The sequence below is a fragment of the Panthera onca genome, chromosome B2, assembly GCF_046562875.1.
Source record: "Panthera onca isolate mPanOnc1 chromosome B2, mPanOnc1 haplotype 2, whole genome shotgun sequence".
Taxonomy (NCBI): domain Eukaryota; kingdom Metazoa; phylum Chordata; class Mammalia; order Carnivora; family Felidae; genus Panthera; species Panthera onca.
In genome coordinates, this window is record NC_138343.1 from 151178340 (window position 1) to 151193314 (window position 14975).

Genomic DNA, 14975 nt, shown 5'->3' on the forward strand with positions numbered 1-14975 from the left:
CTTTTCAGTTACCTCTTGCTGCTCTGTTTGGGAAGAGCCAACGGGATGCTTAGGACATTCCAGATGCCTCTCTGGTGTACCAGGGATCCGGGGAGCACTGTCTGAGTGCCCCAGCGGCTTCTTCAGAGCTTACAGGAGGCGGCAGCCACCTTTTCTGGTCATCACCACTCATCAGAAAGTGCCCAGTCATCTTTGATTGGGGAATAAAAGGAAAGAAATACGAATAAATGGAGGGAAAGTCCTGTTATAAAATTCAAGCCATACCACATCAGAAGGTGATGAGTTGTAAGCAGTGCACTTCAGTGCCACTGTAAGACTTTTCGAGACTTACTGGATGCACAGCTCTTGGGGCACACGCACCTTGGTGGTGTCACCGTGAGCCGTACCAACACCAGCAGCACCATGTACGTGCAGGGAGCATGGTTTGGCCCACAGTGGACAGGGAGTCTCGTACGGGTGAGCTGTGTGCACAGCCCTGCAGTGAAGGTCAGCTAACGTCCATGCAGCATTAGCTTCTGGTTGGACTGGCCTCCACGTGCCTCGGGCAAAGCCTGACTGTATTACGGTCCTCTTTACCCTGGCACTCGGCAACCCGGCCCTGTTCGTTCCGGGCACTCGGCGGGCAACTTGAGTGACAGCGTTACTGAACGTGCCACTCTCGGTGAGGTTCCATCATCGTGTTTATCACACATAACACTCTTCACGCCTTTCCTGCGGGCATCTCTGTTATGTGAGGCAAAACAGCCTCCTTTGAACTCTAAGACTCTAATAGTCTTTGAGTCTTCACGAACTCCTCGTGTAGTATGTAGGTTTTAAACTTCCATACTTTAATAATTTATGTTGTAACTTGCAGAAATAATCTGGAAGAGTACTTAAAATGGGTCAGCCTTACTGTTCACTGCAAGTGTGGGCACTGCCCTTCGCCCTGAGGCTTCTCCACCTGGGCCTGGAGCCCGCCCCTTGCCCTCCCTGGGGGCTGCTGTGCGGATGGGCCCCGCTCCCGGTCTTTGCTTCCGCTTCATCCTCCGTCTTTAACTTGGTCTCTCTGTCTGGCTCTGTCCTTTGGTGGATAAAGCAAAAAGCTTCTGCAGTAAACATTCCCCGCCAGTCACTTGCCTGCCTCATTCTTCAGAGGACGCCGCAGGATGGGGCTGCATGTTTGCTGGTCTTCTCTGCCCCCTGTCCTCCAGCCCTGCAGGAGCGTCATGCCTCCGTTGCACAAGGTCACTGAAGCAAAGGTTAGGAAGCGCTCCGCTGACACCGGGTCTTGTGCTGCCTTCTCTCTGCTTTTGAGCCTGTGGCGCGCCTTTTATTTATTTTTGTTAGGTAGTACCTTTCACGTTCTAGACATCTTCCATCAGATACGTTCGCTGAGCCTCGCTCTGGAGCACCAGTGTTGGTAGCTCGGGAGTAGAGCGAGGGCAGGCTGTTGTGGTGGGGACCTCGGTGAGGAGGCTGCGTGTCCCGAGTGGGATCTTCATAATGTCCTTCCTCTGCTAGACAAAGGCCTCCTTGGAGGGAGGGTCAGTGCTTTCTCTCCCATTCGCTTTCCAGTGCCCGGTACCCTGCTGCTATGGCTAGAGCCAGTTTGACTCCACAGACTGCTCGTGCAGGTGCAGCCCTTGTGAGGAAGCCCCCTTTGCAAAGCCCCTCTGCTTCTGACGTGTCTTCACGAGGTTCCCAGCAGAACTGAAGAGACGGCTGTGGCTGGGTTCTGCCCTGGGGTCCGGGGGGCCGGCAGGGCAGAGCAGGAGGTGCAGGAGGCCCTTCCTCCTCCCAGCTATTCTCCTCAGGTAACTGCCGACACAGAATTTTACCACTGTGTTTGCTGTGGCTCGTGGTGGGAGGACCAGAGCCCTGGAAGCCACGCGTGGGCATGGGCGGTTGTGCAGTGGTTTCAGTCAATTGGCTCCTGGCTTGAAAAGCAGAGTGAGGACCCTACAGCTCACAGCATGAAAGCGGGGAAGGAGGAGAGGGTGGGGCAAAAGTGGCAGAGAAGGAGGGTGCAGGAGAGAGGGCTCTGTGCCCATCCCATTTCTGCCTCATCCCCTGGGAAGGCAAACCCCACATGGTTTCCTATCCCACAGCTCCCACCTGGTGCCCTGCTCATGTGGAATTGAATGCGTATATTCCTTTTTGTGAAACTGTTCACACTTTTCAGACATTTGGATTTTCTGAGACCAAAATGTGATAACGCCAAAGCTTATGGGAGATTTCCATCGTGGTTACATCTGAACATAGAGATAGGGATTCACATCGAACTTCAGAACTTGCCAAGAGTTACAGGCAGAAGAGATGTCTGCACTCAGCTCCTGGACTTCTAGACTATGTTCTTGCGGTATCAGGTCTATGTCATTCATTCTTGGCTTTTTAAAACTATTGTATTTGGTACTTTCCTTTGACAGTATCTTATAATTACCTTGCATCTGAGAGATGTGTTTCTGCAGCTAAATTGTATGGTCCCAAGGGCAGGGACTGTATCTCATTCTTGTTTATAATCCTCCGGCATCTAGCATAAAACAGTGCCCAGTGAATGCTTGGTGAAGTGCCTCATAGCAGCGATGAATGATTTTTATGGAGCGGATCTACAACATGCAGTTTTATCTGTTTCCTGTGTTTTAACATGGGGTCCGTATCATCTTGCTAGAGCACTGTTGGACGTTTAGCTGCTAGAGTAGAAATAAAGAAACAAGGCATTTTGATGTTTCTGTGGGCAATTTTCTGATTCTGCATTGGATCTGGGACTTCACCCTTTGATCATGTTCCTCGTTCTCAGATAATCTCCATCTGAAAAGAGGTTGCCAGCAGTGTTATAAATGATAGCAAGTGCTAGACCACGAACCCGCAGAGGAAAGAATCACCAATCAAGACCAATCAGATCATCAAGACAAGGGCCTTGATGTCTCCATTCAGGAAACGTAGGCCTCCTGGGAGAACCTAGGTCAGAGCTCTTAGCACAGCTGGGAGCAAGAGCAGGGCGGGCCAGGGCTTGGGGGAAACACGCGCACTCACCCACCCACCCATCGGGGCCGCAGAGGGTCTCACCATGGAGTTCCCGAAGATGTTCTATTGCCACTGTTGGATGGAGCGACTTGTAACAGGCTTGGCATTTTTTGCTAAAAAGACTGCATGCCTAGAAGTGGAATGTTTGATGAATCAAAGGATCTGTTTCTATCAAAGGACCAGGAAATTCCTTGCTTTGGTGATGGGGATGATACATCTCTGGGAGGAATATTTGTAACGTAAATCAGTTAAGGAAAAATAAGTAAAATATAGGTTCAGTGAGGTGCCACCATTTGGTGAGATGTCAAATGCCCAGATTTTTAAGCTAAAATGAAGCCTCTCTGCAACTAACTGTTAGGAAGTGGCACTAAATTGCTTTTACTGGGGAAGAGTGTCTGACCGGCTGAAGGTAAAACAGACTTACGGGATGAGACCCGCGGTCTGATGGGTGCGGTGTGGGTGGTGGGAACTGGTTGTGTTCTCACAGGAAGGGGCCGCCGTCCTTGGGGGGGGGGGGCTGAGGAGCCGCCACTCGCCAGGTTTCTTGCCAGAGTCTCCACTTGCCTTACAGTAGAGGGTGTTTGCGGACTTGGAAAGGGAAGGTTAGGTGATGTCTGCCTGGTCATGACCTGTGCGCCGAGTGACAGGTGATACAGGGTGTGGGGGACAGAGGTGCACACACCTGCCCGCCTGTGCCCCTGACGGCCCGCACCTGTCAGGAAGCCCATTGTTCTCCCGACGGGAGTGCAGGTGCCGGGGTGAAGCGCTGAGAGCCGAGGTGCTCGGGGCCTCCACACAGAGCGCCTCGGCCTGGGGCCACAGCCATAGAGCTTGCTGAAAAGTAAACGACCAGGGTAAGGAGCATCCTTGAATTGCAGGCTTTGGAAAAAAACATTTTGCACACATGGGCAACTCACTGACAACTCATTGAACCGAGTCTGTAAAATGGACAGTATTCATGGGCCTCTCCTCTTGGGACGTGGTTTCCGTGGACACGTGTCAGAGCACAGAGCTCACGGGGTCGCTCGGCGTCCTCCGACCACGGGTGGGTGCACAGCTCTGACGGAAGAGCACACTGCCTCAGCTGTCCTCTCACCTCAGAAGAGTATCCAAAAACTGCTCTATAAGCCACTTTGAAGTTTGGGAGAAGACTCAAAGAAGGGTCATGTCTCATGACGTGTGGAAATTATGTGAAATTCAGGTCTCAGCGTCTAAGGTTAAGTTCACACCGCGACAGCAGAGTTGAGAGCTATGACAGAGACCGTAAGGCCCACAACACCAGAAATACTGATCTCTGGCCCTTGGCAGACTTACCTGCTGGCCCCTGGCTTAAACCAGCAGGTAAGTCCGCAGGCTCTTCAGTGAGCAGAAAGGTCACTGGATAGTGTGTTTCCTAAGGACAGAGTCCGTCCCACTGGTCATTGTGCTGGACCTGGCATACATTCCTCAGGAACAGGAAAAATTAGAGCATTTTTGGGGGAAATTAGGAGGGCTTCGTAAACATTACACAGTTAATTTTGTATCATTCCTTTGAGGGAACTAAAATCCTTGTTATGTTGGTAGGGAAATGAAGACAAAGATTGGTGTCTTGGCTGAGGTCCCTTGAAGGGTCTGTGAGGGTGCACGTTCTGTGCTCCGGAGTCCAGCCTGCCCACGATGAAGCCTGGATTCGGGGTCTAGGGGGTGGGTCCGGGACGGTGGCTGGCTCTTGTTGGATCCTCTGTGTTGCTCGATGCTGTACAATGTCTGGTGCTCAGTGAGTTTCAATAGTGAAGATGATGTTGCCTGCTGGAGCCAGATGAACGGGACCTTGGTGGCGGTGCAGGCAGGCTCTCCTGTCAGGCTCTCGTCACAGAGTGATTTGCCCAAGGTCAGGGCACCAGTGTGTGTCACAGCCACGTTAAGAAGTCAGGGCTGCGAGGTGCACCAGACATCATCATGGCTTCCCACCGTCTCCCCGAACAGCCTCTAAAGTGAAGAGCAAACATGGCGTGTGTAACAGCAGGCGTAGAAATCTTCATTACAAGATCTCGAGTCAGTATTGCCCCTGCTGGTGAACCGTCACTTTCCAAATCAAACACTTCAAATTCTAGTGATAAAATCAAAATGCTTCAAGGAGATCACATTTTTAAAGCACATCAGAATAAAATCTATGAAATGGTGCTTTACTGATTAAACTGCCAAAACAGCCAGAGAAATACAGGATTGTGTAAATGTGTATTAAAAGAGATATTTAGAAAAAATACTTTTACTGTTAGGCGCTCAAAAAGTTGATGAATGAATGAATAGTAGAAATAGAACCTATTGGGAGCGCCTAGGTGTCTCAGTGGGTTAGGTGTCCGACTCTTGATTTCAGCTAAGGTCATGATCTCATGGTTTGTGGGGTCAAGTCCCGTGTCAGGCTCAGCGCTGACAGCACAGAGCTTTCTTGGGAGTTCTCTCTCCCTCCTGTCCCCTGCTTGCACTTGCTCTCTCAGAATGGGGGGAAAAAAAAAGAAAGAGAATCCATTGAAACTTTTAGTAGGCTTTTTAAGTTGATATGTAAGCACAGAAGGTGACTCCCCAGATGGGTTAAATTAAATATGTCAAAGGAAACAGGTGGGAAACCTTCAGGGGACAGGCCCTCAGTCTGATGCTCATGTGCACGTAGGACTTGCAAATGCTTTTCCGGAGCATCCGCAGGCAGAAGGTCATTGTGCGACTGACCAGGAGGGCACTCTCAGGGGCCCAGCCACCCCTCCTGGATCTGGCAGCAGATGACAGTGTGCCTTCTTGTGCCTGTGGCCCTGTGATGAGGGTTACACACGTCACCTGGCGTGTCCCCGGTGTGTGGTTCAGAGGATATTAGCTCTGGTAAGCAGGCACGTTTGTGGAGGAACATCATCAAAGGTGGAAAAGGGGAGCGTATGGAGGAGCAGGAGCGTCTCCTGCTCTCATGACGCTGGCTAGCTACAAGCATGGGGGCTGCAGGCCGCTGCCTGGCCCTGGTGCTACCCTGGTGCCTTTCCTGTGCCTCCGTCCCTAGTACTAAGGGGAGCTGTTTCTGTCTGGAGAGCCCTGAGGAAAGCAGATGTCCTCAGTGCCCACAGCCACCCTTCCAGGTTGTTCCGGAGGAGAGCTGGTGGCCGCCCATAGTTTAGTGAGGACAGGTTGGGCTGGCTCGGGACAGCAGGTGGGACACCTCATGGAAGTTCTCAGGGGAGATCTCTGGTGCCTGGATCTCCAGCACATAAGGGTCCAGAACGATCCAGATGCCCCACGGCTGACTTGCCTTTGCGGAAGAGAGACACAAGTCAGAATAGAGGTGTAGAGCAAGGCAGGCCACACCCGGGCCACCGCCTCCGAGCTCAGTGAAGCTGCTTGCTACACAGCCTCGCCTGTCCTCCCATGTGGCATCTATGGATGCTGGCAGGCCACAACAGCAAAATTGAGCAGCCTCAGCATGGAGCCTGGGAGCCGGCCATACGTCCGCACAGACACTCAGGCTGGCGGTACCCGGAAGAGGCTCCTGTCTGTTCTGGGTGCCATTCACACCTGCAGAGAAGCTGTTTGCTGACTGGGGCCTCAGTCCCTCTCGATTTGTCCTCTGCTGTCCCTGCACTTCTCACTGTGAACCCTCCCTGGGGCTTTGAATCTGGCCTCTGGCCTCCCCTCTGTTCGCTGCTTGCATCTGGGCAGAGATGAAGGACTGGTGCTTAGAGCTTTCCCACTGGGCCCTGGCCTGGCCTTTCAGGCATCCACAGTCTGATTCCGTGTCCCCAGTCCCATCCAAAGCCCCCCACCACTCCCCTGCCCTGGAGGCAGGCCCTGCCCAGACCCCGGCCTCACTGCCGCCTCCATACACCTGCTGCAAAGGGGCTCCTTCCTCTGCTGGGTACCCACACATGGTAGTTGCTGATGTGCCCCGTGACACCTCGCCAGTGATGCCACATCTGCTTCAGGGCCTGTCCCCTTCCTCTCTCAGCGAGTAACCCTCTCTCCTGCTCAAGGATACCTGTCCCCTCTCCTGGGGTTTCCCTGGGCCACGGCTCTTCAGGACTGGACACTCGGCCTCATTCACCCCTGTGTCTTCCCTTGTACCCGCACTTTCTGACAATTTAGCAGGTACTCAGCTAGTTTTGTTTAAATGGATTGAAATACGTCCTCAGTTACTTGGGGTGGAAACTGAGTCCTCTGTGACTTTTATGGGACCTTTGTGCCTTGTCAGCACTCTGATGTTGATTCGCTTAATACTGTCATCAGTATTGATGTGGGCTTATGTTCGTGCCGGATGCTAGCAGACGCATTCTGTCCTTGTGAGTAAGAATATTCACGGGCGCCCGGGGGGCCCGGTTGGTTGAGTGTCCCGACTCTTGGCTTCAGCTCAGGTCATGATCTCAGAGTTGTGCAGTCAGGTCCCACATGGGGCTCCGCCCTCACCTGGAGCCTTTAAGACTCTCCCTCTGTGCCAACTCTGCTTCCACGTGGGCGCTTTCCCTCTCTCTAATTAAAAAAAAAAAAAAATTAAAAATAAGGAATCTTCAAATAAAGTTTTTTTTCTATAGAAGAAACAAATCTCAGGATGGAATTTTCATTTTAGCTTTCTGTTTCAAACCCCATTCCACGGATTGGCAGAAATGTACCCTGGCTTGAGGGGGGTAGGTGTCCCTGAGATGTCCTTGTCCCTCTCTCTATGCCTGTGGTCCCCGTGCTGCTCCCACACTGCCAGCCCACAGAACGTGGGTACCCCATGTAGCGTGTCTCCCCTGGGCTTCAGCGGGCCCACAGGTGGTGGCAGGGCCTGTGCCCTCTTCTTCCTGTCTCTGTGCCATTGCTCCAACATTTCACGCCTGTGGCAGATCAGAGCCTCTAAAGTTCTCCCAGGAGCTGGACATTGGAAAGTAAGAAGCCAGAACTTAATGACTTGTAGCCTCATTGCTCCTGTGTATTGGTTGTAGGATGTCTTTGGTGACCAAGATCCAGGCAGCAAGGGGGAGATGGTGGAATCACGGCTAACAGTTTAAATATTATCTCACTCCGTTTCTTGTAAAGGTTAGCCTTTTATCATTCTCTTAAACTTTTCTGTGATTGTACATTTGTGAGTAGAGCTGTAGACCTCGTGGCGGTCGTGGGTCTGACGGCGGAGGTGGGCGTGTTGCCATGATGTGCGAGGATGTAGGGGGGCAGAGAGGTGGAGGTTTCACTGAGCCCGTCTTTGGTGCCATAGGATGGTGTGGGATGTCCTGCGTGCTCAGCGACTCGGCCTAGAGAGGGTCCCGGGTAGGGGGATGGCTGTGGAGTGGCCGGTGGTATGCTGGCCCACAGCAGCAGGGGGCTATACCCTGCGGGACGCACACATACTGTGCTGCTCCCTCCGTGGTGTCCTCAGGCACCCCGAGGTCTTCAGGTCGACACGCCTTACACCCAGCTCTGCTTTCTCTTCTTTGCCCTGTTCTTTCGTCTTTCTTCTTTCCTGTAAGCCATCCACAAAATACATAGAAATTGTTTTGTTTGTTTGTTGTGCGTGGTCATCCATTCTGGACCTTAAGAGCGTGTCAGGAGGGCTGCAGAGGAGAATGGTTGGTGCCCTGCCAGCTGGCACCTCGAGGCTCCCATCCTGCTGACACTCGCTCCTGGGACGGCGTGCCGACCCGGCCAGGCAGAGTGTTTTCTCCACATGCTGCTCCCAGGGTGCTGCCACCAGCCAGTCCCTGGGGCTCTGGGCTCCTGTGTCCTGCTCTTCTGGGCAAGTGTCCACCCATGCTCCAAGGGCATCTCTTGCACAGCACGCTCCTGCCTGGATTAAAGATGTGACACGAAGTGGCATTGGGTGAGAAGGGCGTGGGAGAAATGGCTCTCTTGTGTGGCTTCTCAAGACGGGCCGTGGAAGGGCCAGCCCTGCTGTTGTCACTGGCCCAGCACTGCCCCTCCCCTGCCCCTGTGCCTTAGGAGAAAGGGGAGCCCATTTGTATTTCCCTGCAAGGCGGCCTTAATGGATCTTCATGTATTTTCATGTAAACTTTTGAATAAAAATAACTGTTTTTTTTTATTTTCTTATTGAAATATAACTGATATACAATGTTATATTAGTTTCAAGTATATAGTGAACAGCTATTTCTAAATGTTTATTTATTTTTGAGAGAGAGAGAGAGAGCATGAGCAGGGGAGGAGCAGAGAAAGGGGGAGACAGAGGATTTGAAGCAGGCTCCAAGCTAAGAGCAGACAGCCGGACACGGGGCTCAAACTCACAAACCATGAGATCATTACCTGAGCCGAAGTTGGACGCTTAACCAACCGAGCCACCCAGGCACCCCAGTCAACAGCTATTTTTTTTTTTAATGTTTATTTATTTTTGAGAGAGAGGATGAGAGAGAGAGACCCAGAGTGTGAGCAGGAGAGGGGCAAAGAGAGAGGGAGACAGAGAATCTGAAGCAGGCTCCAGGCTCTGAACTGTCAGCACAGAGCCTGACACGGGGCTCAAACCCACGAACCTTGAGATCATGACCTGAGCTGAAGTGGGACACTTCACCAACTGAGCCACCCAGGTACCCCTCCAATTTTTCTTTTTAAACATGTTTATATGAAAGGAGGCTCGTGAGTTATCTGGCTGGCTCAGTTGGTAGAGCATCCGACTCTTGATCTCAGGGCTGTGAGTTCAAGCCCTATGTTAGGTGTAGAGGTTATTTATAAAAAAAAAATTTTTTAACGCTTTATTTTAGTTTTTGAGAGACAGAGTGCAAGCAGGGGAGGGGCAGAGAGAAAGGGAGACACAGAATCGGAAGCAGGCTCCAGGCTCTGAGCTGTCTGCACAGAGCCTGATGTGGGGCTCGAACCCGTGAACTGCAAGATCATGACCTGAGCCGAAGTCGGACACCCAGCCGACTGAGCCACCCAGGCGCCCCTCGACAGCTATTTTTAAATTACCTGCTATGTGCACGGTGAGGGGCCTTGCTGATAGGACGGCCCCACACACTCGCCTAATGCGTTTAACCTGAGAATGGTGTTCTCAGAGGCTCACGTGTTTATCAGGCACATCTGGCCATGTCGTTCCTGCACTTACAAATAAATGGCTTTTCCAGGGCCTACCAACTATCCTGACTCCGGAGGGTGGAGTAACAGCGGGATGTGAACAAAGGCCAGACCAGCATCCTCCGCTGGTCCTGCCCCTGCCTGTCGAAGCTCAGGCAGTACCCTTGGGGGTTACTTTGTACCGTTGTGCCTCACTGCAGGCAGGGGACCCTAAAGGTGAGCGGGAACTTCAGGCAGAACCTCTAAAATCTAATCAGCCTTTCAGACCAGAGGAGCTCCCAGGTTTGTTTTTGGTGTTTGGTTTGTTAGTGTTCTCACCCCGCGTGGGTTTCCAGTTGCTCACGGGACAATCCGCTGGTGAAGCACTGTCTGAAACTGAGTTTAGGTTGGCTCGGGGGCTGCAGCTGGCCAAGAATGGTAGTTTTGTTCCATAGGATCATCGTTTTACATAACTGCCAACAAGCCCTCGTTAATGAGCCTTCCTTGGCATGTGAACCCACGCCACACCGTTGACTGTTTACTGTTAAATATTTCCTGTGAAGCTTTGGGACATCAGAACTGGTTTTTCCAGTTTCTGGGTCCCCACCAAATGCCCCATCACCTGGGCAGGAAACGTGCAGGGCTTAGCTTTTCCTCGTGTTTATTCCAAAGCACCTTAAATCCCATTTCTAAAACACGGGCTGCTCGTCTTTATTGATTTTATTTATTTGTAAGGCCATACCTTTTAGCCACATGGAGCTGGTCCGTGCTTACTGGTGACTGAGCCTGGGCCAGGCCCAGCCTCCTGCCCTGACTTGGGCTCCCAGGGTGACCCTCAGCGCCAGTTGTTGGGGGAAGAAGAACGATGGCTCTGGGGTCCCTCTGGTGGGAAGGTGGCCTCAGAGTTTCAGGTGTCAATCCTGCAGCCTGTGAACACGGTCTGCTCTCCTCTTAGCCCAGTTTCTCTGGCTTTCTCTGCTCACCGAGCGACCGGGGAGTTGTTGGTGGTCAGCAGGCTCCCCCCGTCTCTTCACTCTGTTTCCCATGTAACTTCAGCCAGTTTGGGACAGTCCTCTCCCTGAATAGACTTGTGGAGGAGAGGGGGCGGGTTCAGATTGTCTTCCAGCCCTCACGTTATAATCAGAAAAGGAAAATCACAAGGCAAACGTGGCTGAGAAATACTTTTTATTTTTAAGTTTGTTTTATTTATCTTGAGACAGCACATGAGCTGAGGCGGAGGAGAGAGTGAGAAGCCAGGCAGCTCCACACTGTCAGTGCAGAGCCCGGCGAGGGGCTCAGTCCCTCGGACCGTGAGACCATGCATGACCTGAGCCGAACACCAAGCGTTGGCCGCTCAACCGACTGAGCCCCAGGCGCCCCTGGCTGAGAAATACCTTAACATGTCCTGGGAAGTAGAACTTTCACAACCTGACGCTTACAACGGTACCTTCTGCTTCCCAGATGTGGAGGCACAGGAGAGCCCCGCCAGTGTGCCAGCTGATCCCGACACTAACGCAGTGCTAGCAAGCAGTTGTACGTGGCAGTGGCTCAACCTGGGTGAGCCAGCTGCGGGTCTGAGGCCCCGGCACCAGCCCTGCCTGTGCTGTCTGTCCCCTGGTCTCCCTGGGTTTTCCACGCTTGCTTGCTTCGAGCAGGAGGAAGAAAGCCATGTTTAGGAAACTGAATTAATGGCCGTGCAGCTTCTTGAATTAAAAGTGTCCCTAAAGTGCCGGTGATGTCACCGCCCATCCTGTGACCCCAGGGCAGCGTAACGGCTTGAGACCAAAGTCCCTCATTAGTTGTTTCACCTGCTTTGACGTGGTTGCGGGCTCACTTCTCTTACAGAAGTCATTTGTAAGCTGTGAGATGGGGCACAGCATGTCCAGTGCAGCTCAGTGAGCCTAGAGGAAGTGCAGTGAACAGTGGGCCCTCGGGGGCTCTGTTTCAGCTGCCCACTCCGCCCACACGAAGAACATGTCCTTGGTGCTGCCCTGTGCTCACTGGTGCCACCAGGACCTGGCAAGTCCCGACTGTACCCGACAGGGTCGCTGGGGATGGTGTTTGATGCTGAGGCTTTGTTTTCACTTAAAAAAGTGACTGAGCATGAACATTGTCTTTTACGGTTAGTTATTTTCCAAGAGCAGACTTTACAGTTTCCGTCACTCAGTCCTGAGTGACGCACACGGTTGGTTGGGTGTTTACAAGATAAACTCTGCAGATCGCATCACTTGACCTTCCATCACTCGCGCCTTGCTGTGGCACGTGACGACTTTGTACTTCTGGCAGTGGGGGAAAACTGCATTTGAAGGGCTTTTGGAGGACCTCAGTAGGTCGGGTTTGGGTGTAAATCTGTCTTCATTCCGTTGCACTTTGGTTCTTCAAGGACCTACACGTTTGCAGCGCACGTGGCACTCATCAGTACCGATGATTCACTGGGACCAGGTGAGACCACGGAAACCCACACAAGGTATGTGACTCGCTCGCAGTTGCTCAGCTGGGACAGGGACGCCCAGCCTGGCTCTTCTTGTGGCAGCCTTGGCACTTGGGCCGCTCCTGAGCTGCGGTTAAAGTGAGCATGTGGAGCCTGTCCACTGTGCGACCATGGCTGTGACCCGTGTTCCGGCCTGGAGTTTGCTAGTTCAGCACCCCGCTGAACGAGGACTCACAGAGGAGTGCTCACGGTGTGCACGCGTGTGGACAGCAGGGCCTCCTAGAGCGGAAGCTGGCACAGCACAGCTCTTAGGGCCGTGTGCTGTCCTCAGCGGCACACGGCCGGGCACACCGTGCCTGCCTGTGCTGCAGAGAGAGGCCCCCGGCTTGTGCGGAGTCACGACCTGCCCCGTGTCACGTGGCACATGTACAGGAAGGCAGCGGTTGTGTCCTTGTACACAAGCATCATGTTATGAACTGGAGCCGATGTACTTCCTAACAGAGACCCTCTGCCTGTCCATTTGTAGGGTCTTAATAGAGAAGTAAATCTCATATGTCATGTTGATACTTAAGCAGCAACTTCACTCTTTCAGTAGAAACTGAATGCTGGCCCAGTGCCAGACCTGTACTGGGGGCGCAGGGGCAGGAAGGTGGTCGTCCCGGGAGGGTGGCTCAGCGGGAGTGCCACCATGGTGACCTCCTCCTGGGGCGCGGGGGCAGGGAGGGCATTCCTGTCCCCCCAGCTCCTCCAGGCATCTACCCCTGCACTGGGATTTGATGAGTCAGAGGTGAGAATAGAGTAAGGACAGGAGGGCCTCAGAAGGGAACAAAGAAATTCGTTGGGTTCATTGAGCAGCTTAGAGCCTCTAGAGGTGGCTCTGGTCACAGCTGGGACTCCCCTGGGTGTTGAGGAATCCAGGGGGCTTCGGACAGCAGAGTGACATGAAGCCCAGCCCTTCATGGGGGGGGGGCCACGTGTGCCAGTGCAAGCGGGGCCTAGAGTGGGGACAGAGTGGGTTCAGCGAGGGGCCTGGCGTGGTGGAACTGAAGGTCGAGGTGAAGAGAAAAGTGGTGCAAAGTGTGCAGGAGGCAGGAGGAGCCTGGCGTGGGATCCCGTTTTCCTGGATCAGCTGTCCGAGGCGGGAGGTGAAGAGCTCCGTTTGGGGAGGGTCACATGTGTGATGTATGTCCGCACAGCGGGACTTGCAAGTCTGGAGCTTGGGGAGAGTTGGTGTTGGAGGTGGACTTGGGAAGCATGAGCACATGCGGGTTTATCAACACAGGGAGAAGAAAGAGGTGTGGCCTGAGGACGTCCGCTGGGGGTCTTGAGAGCACCCTCATTAGGGATGGCAGAAAGAGCGTGGGCAGAAGACGGGCGCCCAGTAGGCTGGGCGCCCGTGGGTGGGTGCGGTCAGGAGAAAGGATGAGGAAATGAACGTTGGACTTAGACCTGGAACAGCTTCTGGACAGCAGTGGGGTGGAGGCCGGTGGGGGGTGGGGGTGCTGAGACAGGTGAGGGTGAGACCCCCTCCCCTCCATGGGGCCTGGAGAGGGAGAGGATCGGGGGCCAGGTCAAGGGTGACTGAGTGCAGGCACAGGGGCATGGGCACCCTAAAAAGGAGAAGGAAGTTTCCTGCTTCAGTACAGCCTGCTGTCGTGAGTGGCTCATACAGTGTTTCCTGACCCCGCGTGTCCAAGAGAGAGCGTGGCCCATTCTTGGTAGCCTGGAAGCCCTGAGAAAGCTGGGATCAAAAGGGAAATGATTATGTTTGAGAAACAAAACTATCAACACATCCAGCCCTTTAACACTGTGACCTTATTCCCAGTTTAATGTGCTTTGCTTGGTTTAGACTTTATTTTTAGTGTTTGATAGTTAAACGGGTAATAGAGGCTCCAAAACTGCCCGTGTCTTTTGGTGGAATTTCCTCTGTTAACACACTTTGCAAACCCTCCAGCAAAGATTACATCAATGTAAGGAAAGCAATTGCTGGTCCCAGGGATATGGCCGTCGATTTAAAGTACTCACCTGCCACAGTGTGTGTTTATTTTTGTCAGACCCTGAATTGTTGTTGTACGTGTGGTATAATTTTGAGGATTCTTTAAATGGGAGTCTACGAACTGGAACAGGAAAAAAATACATCTTTATTTTCACCAACTTGTAACTGAAATTCATCATTTCCCTTATGTAGTCAACAAATCCGAATAATAATGGCAGCACCTGTGGCTTTGTCACCAGGAGAAATCACAGAGGATCCCACGTTACGTTACAGTTGGAGAAATTCATACATGTTATCTCCTGTCCTCATTTTCTCAAAATTATGGTTATTACAGCCACCGTTTTATCTTTTAAGGTACATATGGAGAAGTTACTGTAAATTACTGCATTGTAAATTTATGTTATTTTGAAAACTATACTGTAATTCTTTTATAAACCTATGTATTTTATTGTATGTATTTAATGTTGTTCTGAGAAAGAACCCATAGGTTTCACCAGGTTGCCAACAGTATTTTTGGTACGAAAACATTGAGAACCCAGCTGTGGAGACCAAGTGTGT

The 14975-nt window shown here is 52.3% G+C and overlaps 1 protein-coding gene across 15 annotated transcripts in view; it reads left to right on the forward strand.

The window, feature by feature from the left end:
- The window catches only part of FAM120B (family with sequence similarity 120 member B), a 95432-nt gene that overhangs the window by 46637 nt on the left and 33820 nt on the right, over positions 1 to 14975 (forward strand). The window lies entirely within an intron of this gene.